The sequence below is a fragment of the Parambassis ranga genome, chromosome 7, assembly GCF_900634625.1.
Source record: "Parambassis ranga chromosome 7, fParRan2.1, whole genome shotgun sequence".
In the NCBI taxonomy this organism is placed as follows: domain Eukaryota; kingdom Metazoa; phylum Chordata; class Actinopteri; family Ambassidae; genus Parambassis; species Parambassis ranga.
The window spans coordinates 21317633-21333778 of NC_041028.1; the positions used below are offsets into that span (position 1 = coordinate 21317633).

A 16146-nucleotide genomic window follows, 5' to 3' on the forward strand; every position below is an offset into this window, starting at 1 on the left:
GTATTTGATTACCTCTGCCGCCCAGGGTTGACTAAGATCCATTTGAGAGTCAGTGCGGTGGAATCCCAATATGGACACCCTCCAGGTATTGACCCTGTCTTTAAGTGGGCGCTGTGCTTTTAGTGTACTTACACTGGTTGTTCCACATCTTCCTCCTCCTGGCAGTTTTGCGATACTTTTGATGGCAGATGCTGGCTCCCTTTTCCCTGCTCTGCATTATTGATGCGTCAGAGAATGTGGATAGCCTACTTTTTGTCATAACCCACTGAGGACACAGACAGGAGAAGGTAGGGGGGTTAGTGTTGGTCTGTAGTGTTTTGAGCGTATATGTCATTATTATCGAAAAGCATAAACAGACGAGACCCAAAAAGCTGTTATAGTACAAAGAAGAAGAGTCTAAGGCTTTAATGTTTTTGCAATTATTCAAAACATATTTGCTCTCTTCCTCCCCTCTGTTGTATATCATAGAACATTTTAGGAAAAGCTTTAAAGATTTGAAAACTCTTGTGATTATCATCTCCAAAGGTGGAACATTCTCCATCTGCTCAGCTCCAGTGATGGCGAGTGATGCAATAAATACAGAGATGGAGAGAGATCAAATTCCGAAAGGGAATATAAAAGTAGTGAAAATGGCAAAGCTCGAATGAAAAATCATATGAGGAGAGAGAGAGAGAGAGAGAGAGAGAGAGAGAGAGGTGTCTGAGCAGACATAGGTTCTCAGTTTGGCCTATAGATGGCAGTATTCTAACAGAAACAGAGCTGGAAGACTGTCACTGACTGGGTTCAGTGTGAGCTGAGCTGTGAGGACACATTTCTGTGATGGTAAGGTTTGTTTCTTTTCAATAATGTGATGTAGTATCTAACTATTAATATCTTATCAGTTCAGGCGAATATAAATATCAAATATCTCTAACGGGATGACGTACAGTGTAAACTGGACTGGGGCTAACAGGCGATTTAAATTTTCTACACTGTAGAATCATGTTGAAAACTTAGGAGTGTTACATTTTTATTTATTTTTTGGTAGAATTGAGTGCATGTTGGCAGGTGGGGAGTTGTGCAGTGCATATTTCCAGATGGCGTCGTGTTCATTGAAAGTCCATAGTGTTTAAAATATTTTTTACTTAGTCCACCACAGTCCTCCGTGGTGTTCAGAGACGCGTGGATTCTGCCGTTCTTTTCTTTTATTCATTATGAATGTTTTCTTTGGGCGGAAACAGTTAACACCGTAATGAGCCGGAGTGTGAGGGGGCTGGGTTTAAACGCGCAGTGTGGCAGTGGCAGCACACACACACACACACACACACACACACACACACACACACACACACTGTACTGTACATTGATGGAGCCGCCAGTCACTGGGAGTCCGGCAGAGGAAGCCACGCTGCGGGTCTGAACCAAACGACGCTGCGAAATCACACCGGCGCAGGATGGCAAGCCCGGCCACAGCTCGGCCGTAACCTCCAGGAGCCGTGGAGCAGCCGGAGGACGCTGAAGGACGAACTCCAGGAATGTGCCGTTCCACTGACGCGGTGCAGTAAAGTAGCATCAGGGGTCAGCTCAGATGCTGAAGTTTACGCGCTGAATTACTGGCGATGATGATGATGAAGGTTTGAATGAATGGTTCCTGCAGGCAGACAGGCTGCGTTTGAGGAACTGGAAGAAGAAGTGAATGTAATATTCTCCTCAGAAGGGGGAGTCCTGATAGAGAACTGGGAAATTTACTGTGGATGTGAGTCCGGCGCATCAGTTTGAACCCCAGAAGACAGCAGCTGGAGGGCGCAGGAGAACCGGGAGGACCGGGAGACCCAGCTGGAATGAAGAGGTGAGTGATGCTCAGCGTGTCCGGTGAGGATTCATCTGCTTCAGAGCGGGTACTAATATTTACCCGAATCCCACATGACTCAGACAAACCAAAAAAACAGCCGCTCCGATGCGTACAGGGCTGATCTCACTGCGGAGCTGAACAGAGACGTTCTTCATGTTGCTGCGGGCTCTGATGAGGCAGCAGCCTGCTCCGGTACATTGCACCGTGTCGCTGCCACAGTCACACTCGCCAAAATTCTTAATAACGTGAGAGCATCAATGATCATTAGGACTGCAGGCTTTGCAGATGTTGGACCGCATCCTTTACATGAGCACCAGTCATGTTTCCTTTCATAAAATGTATCTGCAGAATTCTTAAGTTACACGCTGTGCTGCGTGGGGATGCTTCAGGTTGGCATCAGTCTCATTGGCCTCTTGTTCTTGTATTTAATGAAGTTACTTGAGTTATTTTTAGAGGCTTTGTGTCCTGTTGCCGGTTGCTGTTACAGTACTGGACTGCCTGATGAGTTTTGATTTGTTCACCTTGATTGTGAGCTTCACGTCTGTAGATGAGTTTAACTGTGTAGAGATTGTGTCTGTAGGTGCAGACTTAGACCTGACCGTGCGTCACTGCAACAAGTGAAGAGTCAGATTTACATGTTACATGTCTCCTTGTGCAGCATATGTTCTCTAAATTGTCTTTGTGCTGTTTGTCTCAGGAGGTCACTGATCTGCTTCATATTCTTTAAATTCAGTATTTGCTCTGCCACATGTGTCGCCTCCTTTAGAGGGTAAAAATCAAAAACCTCAAATTGTGTTGTCTGATATATTGTTGCCAACTGGCTTCCATTTAGGATACCAGATTGACTCTAGACCTCGTCTGTCCAAGTCAGCAGATGCACCTACAAATCTTCATCCTCTGTCGGACTGCCAGTGCTCCGGCAAGCGCCCATGACAATGACTCTAAAGAAAATAAATGTTGTCTTAAGTAGGAAATTGCCCGACATTTGCATGAAAATAACTTACATCTGCCACGGCTGACGGGCAGCATATTAATCCCTCAGCTCGTGCAATCAAAACCCGCTCACTCTTGGTGAAATCACTTTTTTTTTCTTTTTGCTCATCTGAAGCGTGACCTACTCACATAATTATTTTAATATCCATCTCAAAGTGAAACAGCAGTTTGACCCCAAAGCAACCACCAGGGTGGAAATTGCTGCCTTTGGAAGAACAAACCAGCACTCAGCATTGGTTTGATTATCACATGCTGATTATATTCACCTAATTAACTCCAATCTAATGAAGAGAAGAGAAGCATTCTGAGAGCGTGGTGCTGCCTCTGCCTCTCTCTGACCAGCCTGCCTTCCAGCTACTCATACATGCCTCAAACGTCTTCATCTTTTAAGCACAGATGTCTGTTTTTTTTTTAAGTCAAAAACACTTCTGCTGCTGTTGATATTCCCAGATTCATTCTGAAAGCATTGGCTTGCTTGCTCTCTTTTTAAATAATGGAGGATATAAGCAGATATGTTAAGGATTCAGCTCAATGAATCACTTTCAAGTGATGCCTTTGAAGGCACGCCGTCCAAGAAAGCTTATTTGAGAACCACAACATCACACATTCATCCGATCAATAAATTTAACCTCACCAAGCTGGAGAGAAATCGCTTTGACTGGATGAACTTAGATGGAGCTTAGCTCGTGTTTCTCTGCCACTGCGCCTCACTTATTTGTGTTGATGCTGAGTGGTCGTCAAGGTGCTTTGAATTTTGGTGCTTCTGCATCAAAAAACAAACTGTTCAGGTCTATTACATCTCCCCATGGAACATATTTACTTTTTATAAATGACTTCTCATTTATCAATGTCGATAGTTTGAAGACTGAGCGCATGTCGCCACAGCTACCACTGCCACCATCAGCACCTGCGACAAACTGTGCTGGCTCAAGAGCGTCCTCTGTTGATGAGCCGAGTAAACTATGTAGCCACGCTCTCCAGCTCTCTCTCTCTCTCTCTCTCTCTCTCTCCATTCAGGGCCTTCCTACTTAGACTGCTTAACAGCCATTGTGACATCATTAACTATTTTTTTAACTGCACGAGTTGCTACTGAATGAGTGCTTTTCTGTGCTGTGTCACCACCAGTGTTCACACAGCGCGCCGCTTGCTGCTCTTTGGATTTCCCCCTTAAGGCAGCCAGACTCGCCACAGTTTAGCTTGAGAGATTTTGACAAGTCGCTACGCATGCAGGCAGAATCCTTGACCTATTTCTTAATGAGTGAATCCTGCAAATGTTCTTAGCGGCTGTGTATTCTGAGCACCCCCCCCCTTCACACAGACACAACAGCCCCCACCACCCCAACTGTCTTTTGCTTCTACACATGCACAAACTCGCGAACACATGCAGATAATGGTGCTTTTGTGAGTTCACTGACTGTTCCTCCCACAAATATAGGTCTGGTCTTTCCTATCTGCTTGAGTGTACAAATAGTGAGTGTTTGTTTTAATGCAGTTGGCCTCCTGTCTCCCCTCACTGTGGGCTGTTTATCTGAACCTCTCAACTGTCCAGCTGTCACAACAGAGATCTCAATCTCCTTGACCCACACACACGCTCCACTCACTCAGCCTTGTTATGCACATGTTTGTGTCTGAAGTCCGTATTTATGCTGAGTGCGTGTGTGTGTGTTTTTGTGTGTTTTTGTGTGTGTGTGTGCGTGAGAATTGACATAACCAGAGATCTGGATCTGTGGTGACAGTGATCAAGTGGAGTGCAGCCAGGGAGAACATTTAGTCTGAGAAGGGTTTTGGCTTCATTGAAAAAGCAGAAGATCACAAGCGCCTCTTCCTCTTCATCCACCCAGCAGGCGGCTCATTTTACATCCTCTGTGCTCTCCTCTGGATAATATACAAACAACAGGAGTTTCTTACCTGTCTCTGATGCTCCAAGCAGCACATTCTGCAGTTGAGATTTCCCTAGGCGATGATTATCCTAACATTGATGTAAGCTTTTGTATCTAGATTCACATGGGAACTAGGGAAGTGTTGCAATGTGTTGGGATAATGTACTGATATTTATGATGTATTTATGTGTTTTTGAATGCAAGAGGTATATTCGTTATAGAACGATATTGACTTCAGGCGTCAACTATGTATCCACTGTGATAGATATAGTGTCACTAGATGCTTGCTAACACACAGCTTCTAGTACGCTCTACTACAGTATTTTACATAAATACACCTCTATCTTCTAAAAAATATCACAATATATTGAACCTGTGTATCACGATACATATCGTTATATGTTATCATATTGCTGGGTTTGTTGCAATACGTAGCCTAAGCAGGTAATTATAAGTCTGGCTCTCTGCTTGTGATAAACTTCCACACAGGGACACTGATGTTATTGACAGGTTCCGTATAAGATTACAGTTGAAATTGACATTGGAGCGTTTCCACAATAACACAAAAGCACCAGTCAGGAGGCGTAGCAAGCTGATTTTCAGACCTTCGCTGTTGCACAAATTGATGTCTAGCTTAGGAAAATACGTGTTTTCCTTTAATCTATTTTGTTCAGAAAGTTCCCCAACACTGCTTGTTAGGTTGGTGCATCACACGACACTTGATGTTTAGTGAGTTGTGTTGCATATTCGCTTGTAAATATCGCCACTGTTGTTTTAAACGTATAGACCATACGATCTGAAATACAGCATCACTCTTTGATAATTTCCACACGACAGCAGATGTTAGAAAACACCACAGGGCTACATTTAATGGTCCAGTCATGCTGCTGTAGCCGTTCTCATCATCTTGAGTAGTTGTGTGTGTGTGTTGCCTTCAGTGGCTTATTGAATCGTTGAAACCATTTTAAATTGATGACTACAGGCCACTACATTGTTAAGTAGCAGCTTGCACAGTTTGAGCAACACATAGCACAGAGTGCAAAAATCAATGCCACTCTGCATTTCATTTTTCATGGTACACAGGAAGACTTACTTAAAAAAAAAATTTGCTGTTTGCACTTTAAGAAAACAAGCAGCTTTTCCTGTTGTGGTGGTTACTGAGTTACTGTGCTGGGATTTCTTCCTGTGATAGGTCTGTTCAGAGAGAGTTTGTTTCTCCATCCCTGTCAGGCTACTGGCTGTTAGTGTGTCTGTTTGTTCCCCATTTCCACACAAGCTTCAGCCACTCTCATCAGAGGACCAATAGGGAACAGTTACCAGTCGTCCCTCTGCCTGGTGCACCCGTGGCCAGTCCAGATCCTGTTCTCTCTATTGATGGCAGCAAGTTAGCAATGAACCCCAGTGTGCACTCTGCTATCCCAAAGGCTTGCCAGCTTGCTGAAACAAAGCCTTTTGTAGGGCCGCTAAATCCAACAGATGGAGAAATGGACAGTAAATGAAAGTGGAGGGAAAGGGGAATAAAGGAATTTAGTGGAGCATGTTTGTGGGTAGGCATTTAGGCTACTCCTTTGGGAAGTCTAACACCCTCACAATGCAGCACTGGCAGAACTTAAATGTTCTCCTGTTGACATGCTGCAAAAGCGGCTTTTGGGCCCCCGTGTGAGTGGAGCAGGCAGTCAGCTCACGAGGGCTCTTCAGGGCCTGGGAAGCCTTTATTAAGATGTTAATAGAACTGCCTTCATGACACATTTCCATGGGACAGGATCCCTCGCCTCCGCCATTCTTTAGTGCTTCAATCTGCCTGCCACAATCATCAGTCTCTCTCCTTCACACAACAGCCTGTTTAGGGATTCAGCCCCATCTCTACATTCCCCTGCCCAGGCGCACTCACTCTTTATCTGATCTCTGCTGTCACAAGCCATCCCATATTTACCACGTGTAACAAAATTACGTGATGCCAGCGATAAGGGCAGGAATCCTGCCACAGGAACCCGTAGAATAACAGGTCTGGCTGTTTGTTTGCCACTGATCTTCACGCTGGCTGGAAGTCAGACTGCTACAACAGCAAGCCATGAGGGCTCCTGTGATTTGTTTCCCCCCCTCCACTTTCAGCTGGTTTCCAGATCAGTACCGACATTCCTTCCCCTCCGTCGTCTCAGACCTTAAAACTGCTCCCTAGGTTCCCCGATGTGGCCAGACCAAATGATCTAACAACAAAAAGAGAGACAAGAAAGACTTCCAGCTTTACATGCAAAACCTTGACTTACTTTGTTGTCATGAAAGGTACTGAATGCATTGTCCCCGCCATTTTCTCTTTTCACATCCGATTGAATATAAGTCAATTTAGCCTGGCACCATCAATAATCAATTAGCTGGTGTCATGGGAGGATGTGCATTTTTGTTTGGTGGAAACTCAACAATAAGTGAGCAACAAAAGAGAGCGGGAGTGGGAGGCAGAGTGGGGGGGGCTTGTGTTAGACGCCAAGGGGCAGCTGTCAGGAGCAGATGACTGTGTGTGTGTGTGTGTGTGTGTAATTTGTGCTTGGCTGCACATGTTTGTGTCCATTTGAATTTATTTTTGTTTGACTGCGTGGCACATGTGTCGTTTGCCTGAGTTGAGTTGTTTGAGGAGAAGATGAGACACCAGGGTAGGCAGGCAGTGAGGGCAACACCATGCAGCGCTGCCCACACTGCCCCCTGGTGATGAGGATGCCCCTGCCTGCCACTGTCACCATGGTTACTGCAGGATAAGGGGTGCAGGCATTGCTTGTCTAGTCTGCTCATGTGCCATAGGGGAGCCCGGCCAACAGCAGCTTTGTCCCTCTACTATATAAACTGCAGCCCAACAAATAGGAGCACTCTCTGCTCAAAGGGGCCTATTACGGCTATTATATCACTCTGCTATTTCAAAGCAATGTGTAATTTTCTTACAAGACTGACTCTTGTCAGTATTTGCCTGGGATTTGTAAAGTCCAACAGGTCACTACATTCACATTAACTTAATATTCTCCCTACTTATTGTGTAGAATACTGCTCTTATCTTATCAGCAGGCAAATCAGCACTAAAGTTCCCTGCTGGGCTCCAAGCTCAGTGACGTGTACATACCTGCACTTTTGCTTGCTTCATTTTTGCTATTTTGCAGTCAGCCATGGCCTTATCTGGGTGGATAGCTTCTCTAAGTGTGAGACAGCAGCCTTACCTCATCCCCTCAGCTCTCAGCCAAGAGGAGGAGAAGAGTAGAGAAAAGGGGAAATAAGGCCTTCAAAATTCATTCCTCAGTAAGTTAGCAAACACAAAACTCTGTTGTCTGGAAAAGTCCTCCCCCTTCCTCTGCTATCTTGTTCCTTCTCCTCCTTGCACTCAAACACATCCTCTTGATAAACTTTTTCCACTGTTGGAGACCAAAGTAAATTGTGCTAAATTGATGATGAAAGACCTTGAAACTCCCACGACTTCAAAACACAGAATGTGGCCCGCTGTGGCTTCTTATTTCCTTGCAATGTTGATAGAGGCATAAAGGCAAACAGTTACCAAGAATGAGTCCAATGCTACATAAGGGGCCCAACTGAAAACTTAAATGGTTGATTCAGTTTTATTCATATAGTGCAAGTAACAAGCACCATTGTCTAAAGACATTTTACAGAGCCTGAAACCCTCAGAGCAAGCACTCAGGCAGCGGCAGCAGCAAAAGGAAACCTCAAACAGAACCTTGCTCATTTGGGGAGAAAACTCCTGTTTGAGTCAGGATGAGGGTGGTCGGACAGAAGGAGAGTATAAATGGAGGATTCTTTGTTACCTGAGCCGACTGTGCCTGTAAACATCATCAGAAACAGGAACATTTAAGCCTAAACCTGAAGGTAGAGAGATGTCTTCATCCTGAACCCAGTCTGCCTGACAGCTAGGTTCTTTGCTTCCCATTAGAAACCACAAGTAAGCCTGCACTCTGACAGCAAACTGTTCTAAGATAGTGGAGCTCATATCTTGAAGAATTTTACAAACAGGGAAAAATGTAATCTGCCTTCCTAATTCCTGTCAGTGATCAGGTTGTGAAGGAAAAAGGAAGAAGTGTGTATCGTGAAAAAAAAGTTTGCCGCCAGTCCTCCAACTCCAGACTCTTTACTTTGGCCCGGGGTGACTTATGGTGTCCAGGCCAGGGGAAATGAATTCTCCTCTGGGATAACATTTATGTTTATGCATGAATACATGACTCTGATCCACACACTGAAGCCAGTGGGAGTAAAGGGATGAAAGGTACTTAAAAAAGGGAGGCAGCTCGTCATAAAGCCCACACATAGTCTGCCAGGACACGCACTTACTTTCCTGGCTTGCTCGAGGGCAAAACCGTTAATAACACTTTATGAATGTAATTGGCTTTGTTGTTGATCTTGACCTCAGATTGACCTTTAAGATTATAGCTTTGTACACCGTAAGCATAGGGCTTTGTGCATACCGAGGGACAATAAATCCTGTTTACCTCTCACTGCTTTTTCTGCTAGCCCGTCTTATCAAATGAAATCAAGAAAGCGGCCATTGTGAATCACTCCGCAGTGTATTTATATTATCAAGGTGAATGTATCATAGCGGAAGTTGAATGTTGTTGTTTCACCACTCTTATTTCCCACTGCCCTTTGCTATCAAAGGGAAACTGTGCGCACTGAGTGGAACAGCAGGAGCTCGCACAGACAGACACATTATTCTTCCTCTGTCATAACCAATGAAATGTGGAACATGACGCCAGCGTCTTCCTGCAACCTACAAAGAAAATTATTAACGTGGAGTAAATGACATGATGTGATACCGCACCATGCAAAACACATAATCAAAATTCACTACGTTTTCTCACATCAGCTGCAGTGCAAGTCAGGAGCATTGTCTTTTGTGTTGTGTTTAACAGGAATGAATCGGGGTATCTAAGACAATTATTCTGAGTGTGACAGCCGTGCCTTTTCTTGCAGCAGAGGACTTTAAATCCCTGTGTTGTCCGTGAAGATGTTGATTAAATATGACTGCTCTGAAACATTTTGCCTGCCTGAGGGAGGCAGAGGTAGACGAAGGGAGGGGAGGAAGTACGGAGGGAAGGGACTGGGCAGGCTTGTACTTGAAAGCAATGAATGAGCATCCTTTTTCGTCTTAATCAGCAACAGTTAGGGATTTACACTATGGGAGCTAATGCTGTTAACCATTATCTACACAGAGGGTGCATTCGGAGGATATTTGACGTGCTGCCGCTACTACAGCCACAATTTTACCAGGCGTGCTGTTATTTCCTCTGAGAGAGCAAGCTGGGAATTAGGAAAATATTTTTTCTCATTGCAGAAGGCATCTCTGAGCTTGTAGGTACAATGTTTACTGTTAAGTACTTTGCTCAAGCCTCATTGCCTGTGCTGCCGCAAGCCCTCCCCCACATTTCTCAGAGAACATGTTCAACCTGACAGGGGTGAATAGGTGAAGTGAATTTGCATTTTATTACAAAGCATGCTCAATGTTGCAGGCATTATTTTTGTGAAACATAATGTTGAATATAAACAATTTGCTTTTAGCACAGATCACTGAAGAGGAGCTTCAGATCAACACAATTAGGATTAATTATAGTTAGTCTTTTCAAGGACCAAGTATTCTTTCCTGTCTAGTCGAGTGAGAGAGAGGCAAACAGCTAGCTGGGTGTAACATGCCAGAGGGGACTGGCATGTGCCTCAGTTGCAGGGAAATACCAGGAGGTTTTTTTTTTGCATTTACTTATGCTGGAACCAAGGCTTGCCTTCTGCTTTGCATCCCCCCACACACAAAAAGAAAATTGGAAAATAGAGTTTTAAAACAAGGAGGGGCTGCTGGGTATGTCATTGTTGAATACATACCACAATGTAAATCTTTGATGGATTCCTTGTGTGCAGACATTGACAAGCCTGATAAAGGACACACTGCCTTTGTTTATTTTGCCAAGGCTACAGTGTTTGCGGGTTGTGTTGTACAAAGCATTAGTAGCTTCAACGGCTTAAGGTCTGAAAAGCTGAAATGTAGTGTGTCTGCACGCCTGGCTCCCCGAGGCGCTCGACATGTACAGTAGCTTTGTGTCAAGGTAAACAACCCCACCTGTCTTTGTGTAGCCTGCTACAACCAATCAGGAAAAGGGAAAGGAAAGAAAACAGGGTAAAACCTGCAGACAGAAGGAGAAGCCAGACTGATTTAACTACACGACTCACTGTTACATTATTTAGTGACATTCTTTTAGCTACAAAAAAACTTAATGTGATATCCGGGCTGCTTGTAACATTTGGCAATAAAGGGTGTTTACTCCGAATGTCTAAAAACCAAAAGGAATAGAGGGGAATTCACAGAAATAGTACCTTAGATGTATGACTTCATTTACCTGAAACACTGAGCAACACTGAGAGGTGTCATTCATACACTCTATCTGCACTTGAGGAAGATACAATCGTTGTTATTTCATCTTTGTGGAGAAAATGTACATGTCTGTGTGGGACTGGTCTCCCTTTTCCGGTTCCAAGAGATATTATATTTATGCTGTGTGTGTGTACAATGCAGCCCTGTAGGGTTCACCATGTGGATAGTAGCTAAGCTAGCCATGCATGGGTTTAAAGAGTGACGTGACAGCAATAGGCTTATTCAACACTATGTCAATCCCCTCTGGTAAGTGATTGAATGTATAGGATGTTTATATAAAAGTCAGCACTATAGCTTTAAAAAGCCTGCAACTCTCAGTACAAAGATCTGGCATATTGCTCCTTGACCGTGACTGATCAGGCTCAGGGCTCCTTCTGTAGTACCAGCACACTGATATGCAACGTTCCCAGCCTTTGGTACGAAACAAAGGAAGAAACAGAGAGGTCTTGGATTTTTTTTTTACTTGTGATACTGAGTCAGACAGGAAGAGGAGAGGAAGCTGGAAGGGAGGGACGGAACAGGAAGGCAGAGCTGTTTTCGTAGAAGTGAGCAGAAACGGAGGTGCCACACCATTTGCACTGGGTTAGTTCATGAAAACAGACGCTTCAGAAGAGCTCACTAACTATCTCTGCTTCGGTGATCTAACAGGATATGGAGTATAGGCTGCAGATGATGTGTGTGTGGAAGTGTATTACTCCAAGGCTAATGGGAAAACTCTTATTCACTCCTAGTTGGTCCTAGCCAGAGTGAAACAGCAGAGAACCAACCACCAAGTGTCCTAATTAGCCCACTTCAGCATGTTAGTCTGCCCCAGCTGCTCCTATTTACGTTACTGATGAAATGCTGAATGGAGCTTTTTTTCCCCTTGGTTACTTTTTCTCGAGGGCAGCAAACAGTCGATTTTTATCGTTTTTCTCTTTCCTGTTATTGCAGTTTTTCGCTGGAGTATGATTATATGTTTTCCCTACTGCTGATGCAGTGTATGGGGAGTAGCGGCAGCAGGGCTGTTTTGTTTGGCTGCAAGTGTGCCTGCCAAGTACCCTTCCCCATACTTTGTCCTCACTCAGCTAAGATATGGTGATAGAAGGGAATATTTGTGGGAGGGGGTGTCGTTGCTGTGTTTATGCTGACTCCAATGAGGGGCATCAGATGGATCGTGTCTGCTGTGAAAGATTTCAGTTAAATCTCTCAATTGGATGAAGTGGGCTGGCTTTCTCATCGAAACCTCATTTTACTGCTTCGCTAAACCCGTGATCGCTTTTAAAGCAGACAAGCCGCAGCGTCCCTCTCTAAGCTTCATCTTCTATGTGTGCGGTCGAAGGAAAAAAGTTAATGCATCTTAGAAGCTGCCACACAAGAATTCAGATTGCCTGGGTTTGGCATTGATCATACTGACCAAAGCAGGGGAAGGCTCTTTCCTTTGATTTATTTTTGTAGCTCAGTCTGTTCGTGTTCTTTAGTGCTATCTTTCTTCTCTTGGTGTTGCTGTTTCCCTCTTTCCTCTGTCTCTCACCTCTCTCTCTTTGACTGTCTTTTTGCCTCTCCTGTCTTGGACTGTGGGATCTGGTCCCAGGTTGTCTTACTTCCTTAACAAAGAAACAGATGGTAATTTTAATCATCTTACTAGCAGAGATTAGTCTTTGATCAAATTTAATGCTCAGAAAGCAACTGCTGCATGGAAAGAGCGAGGGTGGCTGTGCTCGTAAATGTTATTTGGTGACTAAGGGAAGGCAGGATACTCCACTTGAGAGCTGTTAGACTTAAGCCCTTTCTACAAGTATCTCTCTTGCCCACCATTTTATATGCAGTCAAAGCATTGTCAGAATTACAGTTCATTTTTATACCAGAGCTGGATTTAAACAATTCATGCTCTGAATGTCAATGTTTTCTTTCTCTCTCTTAAGACCTACTTATGCACATGCGAGTGTGTGATTACATCAATTATATGCTTTCCAGAGATCCAAGCCTCCTCGTCAGTCTATCAAGATGTAGTACAAGGAGAAATCTGACAGACAAGTTGTATGAGGCCCAGCCATAACATATAAAAGATGCTCTTCGGTGTCTGTCTGAAGAATATGGATGGCCTGACTCATTCCGTCTACCACAGAAGAGGAGACTCTGGGATCTCTGGCCTGTGAAAATAAGTGTGAAGCACTTATTCCCAGGTTCACTGATGTGGTGGACTGGTTGTAGTAGCTCTTCATACAAGCTCTGACACAGTCAGAGCAGCTCACACAGTCAGGGATCTGGTACAGTGTGGGCGTCTCGTGTGTGCTTCGCCTCAGTCACCTCTATCTCATTTCAGGCTGCTTGATTTTCCTTGGTTCACGAGAAAGGGCAGATCCCCAGCTCGGCTTACTGCAGGTGTAGTAGCTGAACGGAACAGAAGAACAGAGGTGGGAGTGAGAGGCATGCATGCTAGTAGGGAGGAAGTGGTGCAGACCAGTTATGTTCACTCTGCTCTCCGTATTGTGAAAAATTTCATCTGGTTGGTTCTAGGGTTAACACTGTGGTAGTTCATAAAATGGTGGAAAGATTTGTTGCAGGTGGTGGAAGTTTGCTTTGTAGCAGGTGTTTACCTTGAAAATGTGGAGGCTACTAGATCAGCAGCTGCTGGTTGCATTACTGATTGATTGTCCATGATTAATCAATGAGTGTATTCTCACATTTTATAGTCAGTGGAAAATGTCCTGAATCTATTCTTGTTTTCAGGCTCACAGTTCCAAACTTCCATTCATTGACTAATTGTTGGAGGCAGAAAAAGCGCAAAAAGCTCAAAACATCGTTCTGACCTCATCGTGCTTCATCAGACTTAAAAATACCTATGGGCTGGACGAGGAGCCAGAAAAACAGAGGGCAGTAGATACATACTGTTGCAGGCAGAGTGTCTGCATACCTTTGCCTATATAGTGTATATTTTTAGCTTTATTGTCAGCCGTTCTCTTCTGCCTCATCTGTGAATGTGTTGGCTTGTACTAAAGGTGTTTCAGTAGTGCCTTGCTATTTAAGTCCATGGGGACGTTTCTTTTTTCCCTCCTGTCGCTGTGACTTTGAACATAATGAGTGCTGGACCTCATTCCCTTCTGATCCTCTGCTTTTCTCTGTGCTTTATCATTGTAGCGGATGATGATGCTCGTACAAAAGATCTCTTGAGGGCCATACAGTACAATACTCAACCTTCACAGTTGCAATTTGAGAATAATAACAGGAATTGCTATAACTCTGCCAATGCACAGTTTTCATCATAGATCTTCTAGGTCACCAGGATGTTCCTTCCTTCCCTCTTCCCACTGGTCACCCATCTTAGTATAAGCAGGTGGGGGACAGATGTGCCACATGTGTTATAAATGTGCTTGTGCATACATGTACTCATGGGGGCATGTTTTTTTTTGTCACTGCTAGCCTTTCTGTGCATTTCTGCTGAGTTTTAAAAATGTGCTTTCTGTGTTTAATGGCTGTGCAGCAGCCATGGCCAGAGTCTATAGTCTATAGTATAGTTCCAACTTGTCTGTTCTTTGGTCCTATTTTTGTCAATGTAATAGCTCGGGAATGCTGTGAGGGAATTTCTTCAATTTTGGCAACAATTTTTCCTCACAACAAGGATTATCTGATTAAAATAACATGGTCAAAGTGGCCTCACGAACCTCTTGTGGTGCAGGACGGCCTTAAAGGGAGTTTTCAAAGTGGCACAGATGACAAATGCACTACAGGAATATAAAAGGAACATAAAAAGAAATTGCTGGAAGGCTGAGAGGAAAAGACAGACAAAGCACATCCCTTGCCCCTTGTTTACCTATCAACCTAGTGTCAAAGAAGGTAGAAATGACTATTTTTTGAACCCAACACAACAAACAGTCATAATCCCAGAATCCTTTTCACAACAGTCAATTCTGTTTTGAGTCCCTGCACATACACAACATTGATTTCCACTGCTATGCCGACGACATCCAACCCCATGTACCACTCACAACCTGTAGCTCAGATGTCACATATATTCTATCCTGCTTAACAGAACACACACAACAACTCTATGCAGTTACATGATGCTAAATTAGAAATCATCATCATAACACCTCCCACCCCTAACTCCAGTAATATTGCCCACCTGCCCCCCTGTCTTTGCACCTGGTCAGATAATGTATGTGTATCATCTTTGACTCCAGGCTTTCGTTTGATACACAAGTAACCAAGGTTCAGTCAGGTTTCTCACAGCTAGGACAATTAAGAAAAATGTGTCCCCCCCCCACCTCTGTTTGAAGCAGTCATACATGCCCTCATTTCCTCCAGACTTGATTAATGCAGGTATCAGTAAACATAACATTCACAGATTACAGTCGACCCAGAACGCTGCTGCCAGGCTTGTGACTGATACTAGAAGAAGTGACCACATGACACCAGGTCTAGCTGCCCTTCACTGGCTTCCTGTGAGGTTATAAATGATTTTACTGTTGGCTTTTAAAGCTGTGAATGGCCTGGCTCCCTCTTACATACAAGACCCTTCAATTCCATATGAGCCTAAACACAGCCTGAGATCCTCTGGCAAGGTCCTCCTGTCATTCCCCATATCCCAGCTAGTCGGTAAGGGTGACTGCTCCTTAACTGTCTACACCCCCAAACTCCGGAACTCAGCTGGGCAAACTCAGTGTTTTGTATCTTAATCCTGTTTTATTTAATCTTATTGAATTCTACAGTATTTCATTAGTTTTTATTTCATTGATTGTTCCGTTCAGTTTGCACATTACAGGAAAAATGGATTCGTTTGGTCGAGGATTAATTGAGTGTGGTGGTCACATGCGACATTTTAAAACACACTTTTGTCAGATCTTCATTCAAATTCATGCACTAATCACAAAATAATCTTTACATCTACGTGATAATCATTCTCGCATTCTAGCTTAAAGGTAAATTACATGTTAGTTATTGCATCCTTGTCAGATTTGTTTGTACTTGATTCAGTGTTGCAAGTACAGTTTCATTAAATAAACATCTGATGTGGTGCATATGACAGTCTCCTTCAGATATCTGCGTGTATTTTGACA

At 43.9% G+C, this 16146-nt stretch overlaps 1 protein-coding gene across 1 annotated transcript in view; it reads left to right on the forward strand.

The window, feature by feature from the left end:
* Positions 1 to 1326: 1326 nt before the first annotated feature.
* Positions 1327 to 16146, forward strand: part of plxna2 (plexin A2) — a 106743-nt gene continuing 91923 nt past the window's right edge. Inside the window, 1 exon segment of the mRNA XM_028409518.1 lies at positions 1327 to 1828. The gene's annotated coding sequence lies outside the window, so the exon portion shown is untranslated.